General features: G+C 43.5%; 1 protein-coding gene across 1 annotated transcript in view; it reads left to right on the top strand.

Annotated features, from left to right (window-relative positions):
* Positions 1 to 2,718: 2,718 nt before the first annotated feature.
* The window catches only part of Csgalnact1 (chondroitin sulfate N-acetylgalactosaminyltransferase 1), a 307,763-nt gene continuing 294,350 nt past the window's right edge, over positions 2,719 to 16,131 (top strand). The window contains exon 1 of the mRNA XM_026395849.2: positions 2,719 to 2,807. The gene's annotated coding sequence lies outside the window, so the exon portion shown is untranslated. The remainder of the gene's footprint in view (positions 2,808 to 16,131) is intronic.

Raw genomic sequence — 16,131 nt, 5'->3', positions numbered from 1 at the left:
TAAAGTTTGTTCCTGCTTCAGTGGCTCATGATTTGTGCCCAGCCAGACTGCGGCAATGGCTTCAGTTATTTCCAGAACTTTCTATAGATTTCCTTACTCTTACCATATCACTAATGCCATATTAAGGGCACCTCTGTTATATCCTTGGAAAATCAAATAACACAGTTTTATTCCTAAATCATATTTATATAAAATGTTTAACCATACAATGCTGTTACTAAAGGTTAAATTCCATGGGGAAAACTTCTCCTTTCTTTGTAATAAGTCATTCTGGCCCTTGGTCTTTGGGGTCTCTAGGATCCCATCCTTCTACTGGTTTTGCTGCTCAGTTCAGCTGGGCATTTTAAAGAAATGGGAACTGCAGAGACATGCTGCTTATTCTTTTCTCCTCAGACACTGCTGCTTCTGGTGATGGAGATGAAATACAACTCTGACACAGTTTGGTAATAGTGGCTCCCAATGGGATAATCCAAAGGCTGTTACAGATCTACTTTCTTTCTGGTTAGTACATCCAGAAAAAAATGTATATTTTTTCAATTATGATGTTATTTAGTTTCATAGTTTTATCACTTTTTCAGCTCCCTTATTTTTTCATACATTTTATTGTCACAATGTCCAGAAAGGCGCTGAACCCTTAGAATCAATTTTAGGCCTGGATGTATATTGACATATACTGATTTGATACATGTTGATACACTACTGCTATGCAGATAAACCAGTATCTTAAAGGGAAAGAAGCTGGAAGTAGTACCTCCAGGTATCTTTGTGTGTTGAGTCCCCAAAGGAAATGTCATCATATCTTGAAGCCATTTTCCTTTTTAAGAGGAAGAGAGAGATAGTTGCAGCCACAAAGTCACCTCCCTTGACTTCCCCAGAATGATCCACACAGTTTAGAACCTGAAGCTGACAACACATGTCTGTAATGGGTCATGGCAGCACATACTCAGGTTTTCTGGCCAGTTTTCAAACCAGATTCCATCCTTCCTGTTCTTATATAATTGTGGCGACATCACTGAATGGAGAGATGGGAGATAATTCAGGAGGGAAAAAAATCAATACTTTAACAACTTGTCACAACTTGTAGGTGTGGGAATGTTTTGGTGGTAGCCAGAAGGCTCTGAAGAGGTTACTTGGCCACTAAAAAGAGTACTTGGTTGTGAAAGAACTAACCTCTACATAACTTACAACTAACTCCAACCTCCAAGTGGTGCTGTCCTTCTGCAAATGGGGACTGTCATATGGTTTGCTTTATGAGGTTGCTAGGAGATAATGTGTGGATGAACTTGGCCAATGACTTGTACCTACATATGGATGTATGTATCCTGTGTTAACTCTTCATTGTCTCCATTATCCTGCAGCTTAGGGGGCTTGCAGCAACAGAACAGACATTATATTTTTTATTCATTTGGTGAATACTTGATTCTTCCCTCTTTCCCAAATCTCAACTGAGTTGCTGTGGGGATGACAGCAGGTCACAAGGCTGAATTTGCTCACTTGAGGTGTGGGAGTGTGGAGACAGACTCACCTGGGGAATCCTGGTAGAAAGCCAGACTTGCTGCAAGGATGGGTGCTTAATGGGAATTTAGCTGCTCACAGACCCACTACCTTGTGCCCACATAAAAATCTGGTGTCCTGAAATCTCTGGGATGAGGGCTTTGAGCATTCTGATGGTCAGGCAGTAGAAGGAGCTCTGCACCAGGAATCACAGGATTCTGTTTCCAGCTCTGGTCTGCCATCCTTCATCAAGGGGCCATTGCGAGTTGCCTGGCTGCAGCAGTAGGTGGAGATCACCTTTTCCAGGCTACCACGGACTCCTCCTGAGTCCCCTTCAATTATACTGAGAATTGGGGATCATAATACTCCCCAACTCCCTCTCGCATAGATCAGTGGTGGGGCAGTTACAAATGACAGGTGACAGGTGGAGGTGAATGTGCGTGTGTTGAGGGCAGTGGTGGTATCTTTTATTTTTTAATACCCTACTTGCCCGCTTTCCATCCTTTCCTCCTTCCTCTCCCACTTCTCTCCGAGGGCTCCCAGTGGCCGCCAGTGGTCCCTGCAGACTTCACTAACTCACGGTGGAGGTGTCTCAGAGTTAAAGGGGTTTCTGACCTTCGCAGTAAATGAAAGTTCTCTAACCGAGGCTTTATACTGACCAGCGTAGCACAGACCATGAATTACTTCTCCTCGGAAGTGCAATCTTACCAAGTTTCCTAGGCAAGTCGGCCCACAGGGGTTAGGGCATTTCAGTAACGGCAAAGGAAAACAGAGGTGGTTAGTGGGGGACTGGGGAACCGAAAGATGAAGGACCTCACAGTTGCAGGCTAGACACTTACCCACCTCTCTCCTGGGACCCCGGGCATGCCACAACGTCCTAGCCCCTTCCCTCAACTTCTCCTGATCTCAGTGACCAGTCTCTCGCAAGACTGGTCCCCCTTCGGGACCCTGCAGAATGACAAGCCTGAGCTAGGGCGCCCCGCTCAGCCCGGGCGCAGGGACGCACTGCAGAGGAGTTGTGGGGGACGCGGGTGGGCGCAGCCAGCGCGATCCCAGCCGGGTGGCTGCCGCCGCGCGGGCTCGCGGGCCCGGCCCGCTCCCACCCGGCGGCGGGCGCTGGGGCTTGGCCGCGGTTCAGCCCGCCCGCCCGAGCCGCCGCTGCCGCCGCCACTCCCCGCCCCCCGGGTCCCTGGAGGCTCCGCGGCTGCCGAGCGGGAGGTGGAGCCGAGCCCGCGGCCGCCGAGCAGGAGGGAAAGTTCGGCGGCGGCGGGCGCAGCGGGAACCGGGCCGGGCAGCCCGGAGGGCGCCTCGGGGTGAGTCGGGTCCCCTCCCCGGCCGGCGGGGTGTGTCGCGCCGCGCGGGGGCGTCGGTGCCGCTCGTCCATCCGCGTAGCCCCGCGCGGCTTTCTCGCGCGCCCCAGCCCGCGACCTCGGGGTGGCTCCCCAGCCGGGAGGACGGTGCTGCGCGGGGCCTCGCTCCGCCGCTGCCGGCCGGCTGGGGCCCGAGGACTGGCACCGGGAGGGGGTCCGCGCAGCGCAGGGCTGGGGCGGCCCGGCCCGCCGAGGGCGCGGTGCCTTCAGGTGGACGCGCGAGCACGCGGGGAGGCTTCTAGTGAGGGTCGGGGGCCGCGGCGACCCGGGTCACTTGGGCTTCGCTGCCATTTATCGTAGCGCTCGGCTGTTTAATTACTTTCTCGAAACCCCACTAAAAAGTAGCCTTTACACGTGCCCGCCGACTACTTTGCTGTTATTGTCCTTTTATTTTTTGCTATGATGGAGAGGGTGGCCGGTGGGCAGCGTGCTCTCCTGCCTTGGACCAGGGCCATGGTGACCATGACGGAGGGTCATCGCGATCAGATCCCACAGTACCCCCGCAGAAGCGTCTTGCACGATGGGTGCAGGGAAGCTATTCGAGGGCATGGTCTTGGGGTGTCTGGGGTTCGGAGGGCTGGAGGAGGGGGAAGCGCTACCAAGCAAAGGCAAAGTTGTTTGTTTCCGCGACACTTCCTGCACCTGCGCTCCTGTCAGTGAGTCTGAACTTATCTTTTCATCGTGAACAGAGAAAGAATGGTGGGAGAGGAAAACATGTTACATGCCGAAATAGTGAGCCTGGGAAACACTAACAAATGAAATACTAACAAATGATGCGGTGGTTTTATTTCGCAAACTCCACTTTTATTTTGCTTTCAACGTCTTGGCACCTTTTAAACTGAGATGTCCTTAGATACTCTAGATAATAAAAGTAATTAACTGTTGTTTCATATTTTTTACTAGAAATTTAAACTTGGTTCTACAGGATTCCTTGGACTTTTGTCAACATTATTCATGCAAGAAAGTCACAATTATCGTAGTGTTGCAAAAGTGAACATGAATAAGGCTGGTGCAGTGGTCATCTTGTTATGTGGAAGAAGAAAAGTCTTTCAGACTTGGAAGTAGAAGCATAAGGCAGAGATTAACTCAAGCCCTGGGTATAAAAAGTGACTTGAATGTATGCAATAGTGCATAATATTATAGGGGATGGGTGGGTTGTGCTCCCAGAAAGTGCCTGTTCCTGGAAAACAAGAGATGGATCACATCTATTGTAGGAACCCAGTAAATATTTGATAATTTCTCTGCATGAAACTAAGGTACTCTATGTACTCCAAAGAATGCAATATGGAAATACTTTAATTCTGCCATCTTTGTATTTTGAATCTCATGTCTGTTTGCAGACTGTGTTAATGGGGTTAAAAAACAAAATAGACTTTTGGATTCACATATGTACATTATAATGAAGTGAGATTATGCTTCACTATTTCAGAATCATGGGCTCCAAGTTGCTTCTCCCATTTATTAACTGCATTATTCTGGGAAAGGCATTTACCCTTGTCTAGCATTGGCACCCTAATTTGTAAAATGCTGATATTACTCCTCTCTTTGTAGAGATGTTTGGCAGAATTAAATAACAACTAGAAACTTATGGGTCCAGGGCTTTGTAAATGTTATCTCTTGTTTTTCTTTATTTTTAGGAATCGTTAATTCTGGCATGTTTCAATAGTTTTTTTAAAATTATACTTTTTTAAAAAAAATATGGTCTTATTTTCCTTCCATCCATCCTTCCATCCATTTGTGTTGAAGAAACTCAGTGCTGCCCTATGTGTATGTTTAAAAATGAGGAGCTGACAGTTTGGAGGTTGTGGTAGGCAATTCTTCTGGGTTTTCCTGTTGGCTAGAATCTGTCATCAGGTCATATGATGATGAATTGAGCTTTCCAACCTTCCTGTTGTCCTAGTTCTGTTCTGTATGTGATGCTATTATCTTGAAAAGAAATAACAGTAATCTCTGTGTGTCTGCTCATCTCTCTGGTTTACCTGTCTCTCCACGTCACACTTGGTGCCTGGCAGGGTGTAAAGGGCTTATTGAATGTTAGTTGACTTGAAATTCAGAATGTAATGAAGTTATTCTTCAAGTCACATCCATTTTTTAATATTCCTGATGAAAGGACCTTGGGATTGTAAATTACAGCCCTCCTATATATTAGGGCTAATAGAGGTATTAAGGAGGCAAAGCTCAGGTAGACTTTATTACCTATTGATTTTGCCCTCATGATGAAGCAGTCTTATAAAATGTGCTAAGCCAGGTCGCAGAGGTAGCTTCACCACTAGGGGCCTCCTCCGCATAGTGGATCACCAGGGCCTGTCATTTGTTACCATTAATCTGTCCTTTGAGACAGCAGAGAAATTTGACTTCCTGGGTTCTCAGAATACTGTATGGGAAGAGGGCAACCTTGTGTGACTAGCATTACCAAAGGCCTGAAAATAAATGAAGAGTTCTCCAATAATGGATTTGGTATGGTTTTCTGAGTAACGTTAGAGCAAACCTTTAGAGCTAAAGAATTAAGGAGATTTAAGAATTGGGCTTTTTACTTTGCATATCCTACCATACAAATATATAAAATTCTTAAACTGAAAAAATCAAATATATGATTTCGATCTAGTATTTTAAAGTTTTCTCTTTCTGTCTGCTTTTTTGAATAGTATCTATTCTGTTGCTGAAATGTCAGTGTTTGATTTAGATCCCGAGTAATCTCAAAAGTGCCTTTCTACTTCTATCTCTCCTGGGTTGAATTCTTGTTCAAGTTAACATGTCGGTTAATGTTTTAGTCACTGTGTGTGTGTGTGTGTGTGTGTGTGTGTGTGTGTGTGTGTGTTTGGTGATGTTTATTTTTTAGTGAATCTAAAATTGCTTTATGTCTTAAATAGGTACTTGTAGCACTAACAATATGGGTTGTTTCTCAAGGGAATTTTATTACCTGGCCAGTTAAAACTCCTGGTGTTCCTTTCTTTTTTATTAAAGTGGGCCACATTATATTCCACCTTTAAAATTGTTTTGTTACATTTCAGACGTGCATCATTGAAAGGCACCTGTCTTCTGTGTGAACTTATGAAAAGCCTTCTTATTTCTAAATTCTAACTTGAATGAAGTGAGTCAGGCTTGAGAATATTGATTGAACAACTCAAAGGTGTTTCTGTTTGCCAGATGAAATTTGCAAATTGTATGTGTGTAAGCAAACATCGCACTCACAATATTGCCATATTGTTTGCAAATGAATATGAGAAACATCATATTTTCAGGTTTCTAGTGAAATTTAGTTACAATGACAAACAAAACACCTTTCATCTGTAAAGGAGAATTAAGCACAGCAGGAGAAAGGTCAGCCTGTTGTGGGCCTTATATCTTACCATGGGGCTTCTTATCTTATTTAGCAGAATGTATCTGAATTCAGAAAATTATCAGACATCCAATTCTGACTGTCACACGGTGGAATTTTAAAACAAGGCAATCTGGTTTTTGCTGTTTTTCCTATCAAGGTCTAGGTCAGTCCTTGTTAGGGAACAGGGTAAGAGGAATAGCTTTCTCGTGAAGGCTTTAGATAATTTTTATTATCATTTCCCTCTGAATAAGCTAATTTTTTTTGGATTGCTTTTAGGATCCTGTGCATATCAGAGTTAAGCAGATCTTGTTTGCACAAATGAGTTCTTTTCTAGAACAGGAGGAGGTTTGCTCTTACCCTCACAGCCCCAGTTAGGGAAGGGTATGGCATCTCCTAGCCTCTGCTTCCTCTTCCCAGACTGAAGCTGAGCCTCAGCCGGGATAATAGGCATAAACCTTTACACAGAACATCATGGTTGAGTTTGGGTAAGAACTCTGAACAGACCGAGATTATGGAAGCCTGAGGTGGGAGAAAATGAAAGGGTCTTTTATACCTGGGAGTCATTTTTAGGAACCTGCATTTGAGTGTACCACCTGGATGGAATGACAACTGTTGGCTAGGATTTTCAGTGAAATATTTTGAACTTATCACTTAGTCAAACATTGCTTTGTTGCTCAGGTAATTTTTGTTGTTTTTAAGTGATGCAAGACCCAACATTTGGTTATCCTGGGGTCACATCTGCTGCTTTATTTTATTTTCACATACAAAGAACATTTGAGTTGGGAAGCAGGAAACGGGGAGGAGGTAGTTGTGAATTGTCTATTTATACTGAACTCTAGGGCCAGCCTTATTTTTGTGTTCCCATGGCACCTGGGCACCATTGTGCAGCTTAATATTAGGGACTGTTCACTGATGCTTTTGTGAATACCATCTATTCTGTTGCTGAAATGGCAGTGTTTGATTTAGGTCCTGGGTATCCTCAAAAGTGTCTTTCTACTTCTATCTCTCCTGGGTCAAATCCTTGCTCAAGTTAACATGTTGGTTAATGTTTTAGTCAGCTTCTTTGCTGCTGTGACTGAAAGGACCCGACCAGAACAAATGTAGAGGAGAAAAAGTTTATCTGAGGGTTCACAGTTTCAGAGGTCTTATTCCATAGAAAGTTGGCTCTATTCCTTAGGGTTCCAGGTGAGGCAGAACATCATGGTGGAAGAGTGTGGCAGAGGAGACCAACTCACACAGTAATCAGAAAGGAGGGAGGGGGAGAGAGAGAGAGAGAGAGAGAGAGAGAGAGAGAGAGAGAGAGAGAGAACGAACACTCACCGGGTACAAATATATACCCACACCCACACCCCAATTCCCACCTCCTCCAACCATACCCTACCACTTCAGTTACCACTCAGTTAATCCCTATCAGGGGATTAATTCGTTGATTGGGTTAAGACTCTTACAACCCAGTTATTTTCCCTCTGAACCTTCTTGCACTATCTCACATGTGAGCTTTTGGAGGACACCTCACATCTAAACCATAACACTGAATATATGTGAACAGAGTTGCTGCCCAAGGAGTGTCTTTGTGACAATTACCACTAGGTGTTGATTCCTCTGTGGTGGATCATCCTGTACCAGGGCTTTAAGCTGAGTTACCAGACAGCAGACTAGACTTCAGTCCTGTTCACTCCCTTGATGGGCTCTTGTGTGGCACATTCTGCACAGCTGTGCGTGGGGCCATTGTCTGTAAAAGTGGTTGGAAGAGTGCCTGGCATATAGTAAATTGTGTGTGTGTGTAACTGCTGGTGATTATTATTATTATTATTATTATTATTATTATCATTATTATTATCTGAGTTGCTCTCAGGGTAGATCATTCTAGTAATCACAGTGATCTGGAACAGATGATTTAGTGAATTTAGTACTTATAATGATATTTGCAGAGGCAAGTAATTCATTGAAATTTTCTCATTGCATATCTACCACGGTTCTTCTCTTCCCTTGATAAAAATGGCTACATTTATGGAGCACTTAACTGGGTAGCTGGTGCTGTGCTAAATGTGGGGCCTGGGCTCTTCCTTTACTCAGCACGGCCACCTTACAGTAGTCACTATTATTATCTGCATTCAACAGATAGGAAAACCAAGTCTTAGAAGGCACAGTACTTGCTCATCGTCGGCTAGATGATAGTCACAGAGCTGGTCTTCAGTCTGTGTCTGCTTGGCTTCTGCTTGTAGCCTCTCTGCTGTTTTTTTGTAGCATAAACTCATTGAACTGGCAGCTGGGAAAACATCTTATAGTTCTGAAGGTTAAAACAAAAACATGAAAGCACTGATTTTCCTTAGATTTTTGTATTTGTGTTCATTTCTGGGCAGGACGGAGCACAATAACAAATGCATTTTGATCAGTAGGTCTCCTTTAGTACGTTTTATTTTATGGGTTTGTACGTGTAGTATTTTCTAGTAGCTCAAAATATAGTGTAGAATGGCATCTCTGTACTACACTTAACTTATTATCCAGGCTCTTTGCAGGCATGTTACAAACATGATAAATGAATAAAGTCAAGTGTGTGGGTTGTGGAATATGAAGGTGTGAAGGGCTGAGTCAACCATTCACACATTCATTGAACAAACATTGCATATGCACCTGCTATACGAAGGCACTACGTTGACTCCACAGGGAATATAAAGACAGGAAGATAGTGCAGGCAAGAGGGAAGCATTTGAGACCCTGGAGCAGGGTACTCCTGGGGTCTGTGTCCCAGCTGCACCACTTACTGCTGGAGACGCCATGTCCCCTTAGTGAACATCTCTGAGACTTTGTTTCCTTGTATGCATAATGGAGATAGTAACATTTTAGAGTCTTGCTTCAAGAATTAAATGGGATGCACAATATAGTGCCCAGCCACCTGGAGTGGCAGGTATTAAGCAATAGCAGCATCCTTCTTCTTTTTCTTTCTTATTTATCTCTCTCACCCTCCCACTTCTCTCCCCTTTGTCCCAACAGTTATGGAGCAGGAAGATATAAAGGTATAAAATCCAAGACAGAACGGAATCAGTCTCCTGAAAATGTTATTTTCTGATTGTTTCTCATGGGGCTGGGACAAATCTGGCAGCTGCCTTGGTTGATGTGTGAGTTGACACTAGCCTGAGGTTCCTATCATGCTTGGTTATCACTGGAGCTGGCCGGAGCCACTGAAGCCAACAGACAATGGCAGCTTGGAGCCCAGGATAGGTGCCTATGGGGTAGGAGTGGGTGCGTGGCATAGAATAAGGAATCATCAAGAACTCAGGTCTCATACAAATTGGAACAAGTCAGAAAGGAAGTCTGAGGTGGGTTTAGCAAAAGGGTTCAGGGTCTTAGAGGACAGCAAGCCAGGCTCTGAGCAGCCTGAGTTGGGTTGGTGGCTCTGAGTTGCAGCTCTAGGCCGGATGGCCTCTGCTAAGGAGCTCTGAGAACAGCTGCAGCCTTCTGCATCCCCAGTTGGTGCATTGCCTGGTATATACTTCTAACTCCCTGGGCTCTGACTGCAGGCATTTTCTGAAGGCGGCACATCCTCCGTCAGCAAGTAGCTAAGTCAAAATTATTAGTGGCCTGCCAATCTCCACTGGAGATTTCATGGGCTAGCTGGTATTGCAGTAGAAATGAGCCCCTGCTCCTTTGCCAGTTGGGGATTTGGCTAAATACACCCAGGTCTGTTTCACTCTGCAGCTGGGAGCCAGGTCTGTGGGCCTCTGGGTAGAGTCCCGCTGGCACAGCCTGTATAGTGGGCTGTGTTGTTAGACCAGGGTGGGTTTTTTACCCAGATGTTCCTGGTGGTTTTATGAGAATGAGCCTCCTTGTTTGGTGTGCAGGGTAGATGCTGTGTGTGGCAGCCAGGGAACGTGGGTTTTACAAAATCATTACAGTTCAGGAAGGTCTCCCTCAGCCAGGGAGCGGGAAGCCTGGAGTCATTGCTTACTATTCCAGGGCACAGAGGCATGAACCGGCCCTTCTGTGTCCTAGCAAACAGGACCTGCCCAGGTGCAGGAGAAGCTTGATTCAGGCCTTTTAAAGCACCATGCAGCACATTTAAGAACAGTATTGAATTGGAGAACAGTTTGTTTAGAACAAGTTACTGTAATTTCCAAAAACCCGTTTTATAGAATTAATAGAGTGTGTTAAAGTGGAAAAAAAAAACAAGTTAAAAAAAATGATAGAAGAGCTTTGTGGGAAGAGGAATAGTCCTTGGAATTCAAGTTAGTGCCTATGTGTCTTGGGAAGGTGAGGATAGCGAAGGCCTGCAGAGAACTGAGGGGTGAGAAACAAGGAAGGAACGGTGTTCTGCAGGAGACAGTGGCACCCTGGCTGAGTAGCCTGGGAGCTGGAGTCACTCACAGAAGGTCAGAGCTCTACTAGTTTCTCATCTATACAATGGATAGTCATGTTTATCTCCTTAGGTGGTTTGCTGATTAATTGAGATAACACATAGAAACGGTGTAGCACATGGCAAATACTTAATACATAGAAAATAAGTATTTTTTTCCTTGGAGAAGTATTTGGAAGACTAGAAGGAGAATGGGACATTTTCCCTGGACCTTGAGTCTCCTGGTCCCATTCTTGGGCATTTTTTAAAATGTCTTCAATTCTAGACTATTGTAATCACATGTCTTTGGGCTCCTACTGTGCGCATGTTGCTAAGGTGCTTGGGTGTGGAAATGGATTCCAGAAAACCACCCGAGGACCCTTATATAGCTGAAAGTTTTAGATGAGGTCGGTGGGACAGTGACCAGGACATGCTGTTAAACAGTGAATTTCTAATGTCCCTTGGCTACTTCAGTTAGCTGTTCAAATGACAGTAGATTTCCTTTTCTTCTTTCTCACCCACTCTCTCTATGTAAGTGGATAGGAATAGATACTTCTTGGACTTCCATGGACATAAGCAAGTCAGAATACTCTGAGTACCTTTGTGTGTCCTATGTACATAGAAGATTTATTTGCATACAATTATGGTATATAATAGGGAACAAGGGAGAGAAGCTTGTATTTTTGGGGGGGATATTTCTAGGGGTGTACTTAAGACTTCCAAGCTCTGGCTTCTGCCTAGGAGCTTCCTGTTGTCTTTTCACTAAACTCACGGCCTATAGATTCTTGGGCCTGACTAATGGGAGAAAACTGAGTTTGTAGACAAGTTGTTCCAGAAGGACCTTAGGTTTATAGAGATAGGATTCTAGAGCTGACTCACTCTGTGGCCACAAGCAAATTCTCAATCTGTAAAGCAGGAATTTAATCAGTGAGATGCAGGTGCTATTCAAATGCAAAGCAATGAAATTTGTGGCCTGTGAACTGATTATCATTCCAAATGGTGGCCAAAGCCACAGTGTGAGCAGAAAACTAGTTACTCTGTTGGAGCAAGTAAGTTGGTCCAACATCTTGGGTTTGAGGTTTTCTCAAAAGTAGTTTTTCTTTGTAGAGAGTTTATTATTCACTGAAATAATTAAAAATCCAGAGAGTTTTTCCCATTAATGTCCTTGGGTATAAAAGGGAACTTATCCAGTCTCACTGGAATTAGCTTTTCGCTTTTTTCCCAAAATGTTTCTGACCTGCCATGGACCATTATCAGTGTGTATAATAGAGGCCACAGAGGATAACTCTTTTACACTCCTTGTGCAGAACTGGTACCTTGATGTTCAGTGTCCCTATAGACATGGGAAAGAAGGAGAGCAGATACTACCAGCTTTTTGGCCTCTCTCCTGTCCAAGACAGTGACTTCACGTGTTAGGAATTGTTTGCTCACTGGGTACCAGGAATACAATTCTTTTTAATCCTTCCAAGATGGGGAACTTTACTGATGGTCACCAGGTAACCTGTGAGTGTTTGTACTCTTCAGGAGGGTTCAGCTGATGGGCGGTGGGAGTGGGTTTCTTGTAAAACTGTGGGGTTGCCTGAAAGCACGAAAGGGTGTTTCTTTGGCCTGTGGAGCTGGTTCATCTTGGGGTGAAGACACATGGGAGGCACCAGCTTCTTTAAACTCCTTTCTCTAGCCTCCATCAGGATTGTTGGATTATCCGTGAAGTGGCCAAGGAATGCTGCCGCTCATCTCCAAGGAACGAGGATCAGGAAATGAGCAGAGACGCTTTAAATAAAGTTGGCCATGTCCATTCAACTAATTTATATGAATTAGCTGAAACTAGAAGTGGCCGAAATGTGCATTTGAAAGAGTCACTTCATGCCTGGAGTACGTGTAAATGTCACTAAATAGTCTTGTCAACAACTTTTTGGTGTTAGAAGTGATAAGAGGATCATTGGTTAGCAAGAATATATCACCAGAAAGAGTTGTACTTTGAGATCATCAGTCTAATTGTCATCATTTGAGATGATGTAGACTATCCCCATATTTTGCAACTATACAGAAGGAGGCTCAGAGAGGCCAAGAGTCACTTATCTAAGGTTACTCAGGTACTTAGTGGGATGACACAAACAGGGGCCTTGTTTGTGTCACTCGGCTCTTGCTGGGCTGTGCAATGTCATTCAGTACCATTGCTGGTTAGCAGGTAACTTGAGGTGCCCTTACCATGGTGACATCCACACAACTGCCTGGTCTCCAGTTGTTCAGAATCTTACCACGGACTCACCGTGTGCTTGGCTTTGTGCTGGGTGCTGGAGAAAGTAGATGAACACACAGGGCATTCTGGCTGCAGAGAAGTAAAATACTACAGAGAAAGGAATGTATTGTCATGGCAGTGGCATGTGGAGCATCTTCCCTGGGGACAGGAAGCTCTCAGTGCCTACTTTAAGCACATGGGGATTAGTTTTTGTTTCCTGTTGATTTTACAACATCAGAAATCGAAATGAGTCAAATTGATGCTAAACGATCTCAGCTTCATTTGTATACATCCTGCTAGTGGATTAAAATGTGAAATTCTTTGATCTCTGCATTTCAAATCCTTGATTTTTCTGGAAACATTTGGTGAAGACTAATTCTGAGGAATTTGTTCCTGGACACAGATTAAAATGGGTTGTTATGTACCCAAAGAGAGAGAAGTATAGATGCGTGTATCATTGCAGCAAAGGGAGGGGTTGAATAATTGGTTTCTCAATTAAAACAAGCTTAATTTTAATGCAGACATGGCAGAAGTTTAGGAAGAAATTACTGTGTGCTAAATACTGTTCAAAGCACTTTCTTTGTGGAATTTATTTAACACATACAAAAATACTTGGGGAACTGAGTTTCAATAGATGAAGTCCCAGGTCAGATGACAGTGACAGTAAAAGCCTGTAAATCTTTTGCTCCCAAGCTTCACATACCAAGCAAAACACCATGTGCAGGAGTGGACATTTGAGTTGCTTTTATGTCATCACTGGAACAAACTCTGAAGTCCTGGGGAATAGGGCCATACTTTTCATGATTCGTTGATGTTTTCCAAAGACTACAGCAAGTACTGCACAGGGTGTAGGCACAAGAGGTTCTCAGTAAATATGTGTAGAATGAACAAATGCAGCACCAAGGGGCCGTGTTCATGAATGGGCAAATGGCCTTCTAGGATCCCTGTATTTGACCATGAAGCTGACCTTGGAGGAAACCAACGGTAAACCCACCCTTAGACATCTTTCACTATAATTTGCAGTTCACAAGCATGCCTGTTTTTAAATATATGCCTGCATCCTGTGTGTTTTCTTAAAAGCTACCTGTAAACAAATTACGTATTCATAATCTTGTGGCAGGCTGGGTTTAATAGAGTCAGGAAGGCTTCCAGCACATTAAGTCTTGAAGGTAATAAGAAGGAGGACTAATTATCTAACTGAAATGATTATAAGAGAGATGTTGGACATCTTGCTCTCTGGGATTTTGACATCCGCCAATGTGGCTTGGAAAAGGCAGCTTTGAGAGAAACAAGACGATCTAGATCTATTTGAACCAAGTTGTTTTATTAAATCTATAGTGTGGGTGTATCTAAAGTCTACAGAGCAAGAGGACAGGACTAAATAATGCATTGAGTTCTGTGGATGAAGTGGTAATTTTAAAGTATATGAGTGGTGTTCACAGTTGGAGCCTGTGAGATTTTACATTTAATGATTATACCTTTCTTGTAGCCATCTGTCTCTCTCTTTAATAAGCAATGCTGCTTATCAGGCCTGATTTGTGTACATTGATTGCACCATTATACTTGTTAAATATTAAAGCATTTTCCCCCCTGTGTGAAGTCTAATTAGGCAAAGTGTTCAGTGCGAGCCTAGCATTATCATTCAGAGTAATAGCCTGGTCATTACCTTTGTCGTACCTCAGCTTCTGGGATTACCTGTGTTTTCTATTTCTGGTGTGTACCAGATATACTGGACACATTTTTGATGAAGGATTCAGCCCTATTGGGTGATTAAGAAGGATCATGCTGTAAAAATTATGAAATGTTTTAAAAATTTGTGGATTAATTTATTACTATAGTTTTCATTTTTCATGAATCAGACTTTCAAACAGATACATACATTAGTCATGGTTATTTGATCACATTAATTTTATTAAGTTAAGGCATTCTGATATAGCTTTAAAGGCTAGAAGTACAAATTACTGTGCTGTTGGAAAGCAGGGAGAGCCAGTCTGTAAGTAGTTACATTTTATATATGCTATTATATAAAAAGAATATTTTTAGTTATCAAACCAGTATCACCTGAAAGTCCATGTGGTGGTCCATTACTGAGTTTTTTAACTTTTACTATTTCTTTGCAGTCTAATTTTTTAAAAAAGTCATTTGCATCATCGATTTTGTAGCAGGTACAGAGCCAAAAATAAGATTATGAATCATTCTAGTTACCCAGCTTTACTTTTGAGATAATTACTGTTATGAGTATTGCCCCCCCCCCTTTTTGAGGTGTTCACAGTACTTTCTCATTTATTATTTAATTTTCTGAAAAAAATCTGCAGCCTGTCACGCGCACGCGCGTATGTACAGGTGCACATGTGTGCATTTTAATCTGAGGCTGATTGGCATGAGGCAGGTAAGGACTAGCCAGTTTATTCTTTATGATTCTCTGAGAGAAATGCTTTTAAGCCACAAGTTTCACATAATGTATGGTTTTCAGGCTAATGGGTTTCTCCCTCTCAGTGGTCTCAGCAGCTCAGGTAGGGGTTTTGAAAGTACCTTTATCCCTTTGCAATTGCAGAATTGCCAGAATTGCAGGTAGCAACAGCACTGCTTTCCATTTCTGAATTATGGAAATCAGAGTGTGTGTGTGTGTGTGTGTGTGTCTCCCTAAAGTGAGAATTTAGTTCAAATTGTTTTTGAATGTGATCAAATCAAAATGAGATTTGGCTCTAAATTAAAATATGGAGATGAAGATCAAAGAATGGAAGGGAATTTATAGGTCATCTAGTCCACATTTTCCCTTTCATAAAAGGAGACAGTGAAACTGGGAGAGGCAGTGTGGCTCACCCAAGTTCTCATGGGTGTAAATGGCAGAAAGGGATCTGGAGCCCCGCCCCCTCTCCTGCGCTTTTCTGCAGGACAGTGGACACCCTCATCGGAGGATGACAGGCCCTTCAGAGTATAATGTATATAATCCGGGTGGTCAGAAAGGTTTTGAAGGCAGGATTGCTGCCTCTGGGAAGCTGAATCTGTCAGGTTACAGAAAAATTTACATCTTATATTTTAATTGGTATATTGCTGGAAATGGAGAGCCCAGGGATGAAAAGTCCCAGGGCAGCCTTTGAGACACTCACAGTTGAGTAGCACATCAGACCAGGCAGCAGACAGCTGCCAGGGGACCTTCCTAGGGGGGCTGGCTGCAACAGGGCAATCAGGGATGAGCTGGAGAGTTGCCTGGTGATCCATTTCAGAGGCCTGGAGTTCTGCTTTCTCCAGCCTGCAAAGGTTAAGTGAGTTGGTCTTCTAACCAAGATGCCCCAAGGTTGAAAAGCATCCGGAAGACACGTGGGTTAACTTATGTTTGCAAATAACTGTTGGTTTATACAGAATGGTGGTT

This window comes from Urocitellus parryii, chromosome 14 (genome assembly GCF_045843805.1).
Source record: "Urocitellus parryii isolate mUroPar1 chromosome 14, mUroPar1.hap1, whole genome shotgun sequence".
Classification (NCBI taxonomy): Eukaryota; Metazoa; Chordata; class Mammalia; order Rodentia; family Sciuridae; genus Urocitellus; species Urocitellus parryii.
The sequence above is the reverse complement of the archived record's forward strand: the minus strand, read 5'-3'. Positions and strand labels throughout refer to the sequence as shown.